Raw genomic sequence first — 414 nt, forward strand, 5'->3', positions numbered from 1 at the left:
CGGGCCTCCTGCTCCGCTCGCCGGCCGTCGTGGCTGTCAGAGCCGCTGCCGCCGGCTCCGCCATAAAGGGGAGTCGCGCCTCGCCTCGGCCGACACAAATCCAACTGCGCCTTGCGCTTAAAGGGGAGGCGTGCGGAGGCGTGCGGAGGAGCAAGGGGGCGCCGCGGAAGCCCGGGCGTCGCACGCCCAGCTCGGCGAGGGACTAGCCCCGCGAGGGCTTGTTCCGCGCGGGTCTGGGCGCCGACCGCCGCGGACCTCGCGGACCTAACCTCCGGCTCCCTGTTCCCCTAGCTGCGCCCGCCACACATCCCGCCACCCCGCCAGACGATACTGACGCTCACTTTGGACTCTGCTCCTTCAGTCTGGACTTATCTGGATGGGTTGCATGGAAATTCAGGGGACGCATGGGGCTCG

At 69.8% G+C, this 414-nt stretch overlaps 1 protein-coding gene across 1 annotated transcript in view; it reads right to left on the reverse strand.

Moving 5' to 3' along the window:
• Positions 1-414, reverse strand: part of FAM69A (family with sequence similarity 69 member A) — a 100,061-nt gene extending 99,647 nt beyond the window's left edge. The window contains exon 1 of the mRNA XM_025052047.1: positions 342-414. The gene's annotated coding sequence lies outside the window, so the exon portion shown is untranslated. The remainder of the gene's footprint in view (positions 1-341) is intronic.

This window comes from Pteropus alecto, unplaced genomic scaffold, assembly GCF_000325575.1.
Source record: "Pteropus alecto unplaced genomic scaffold, ASM32557v1 scaffold25, whole genome shotgun sequence".
NCBI lineage: Eukaryota > Metazoa > Chordata > Mammalia > Chiroptera > Pteropodidae > Pteropus > Pteropus alecto.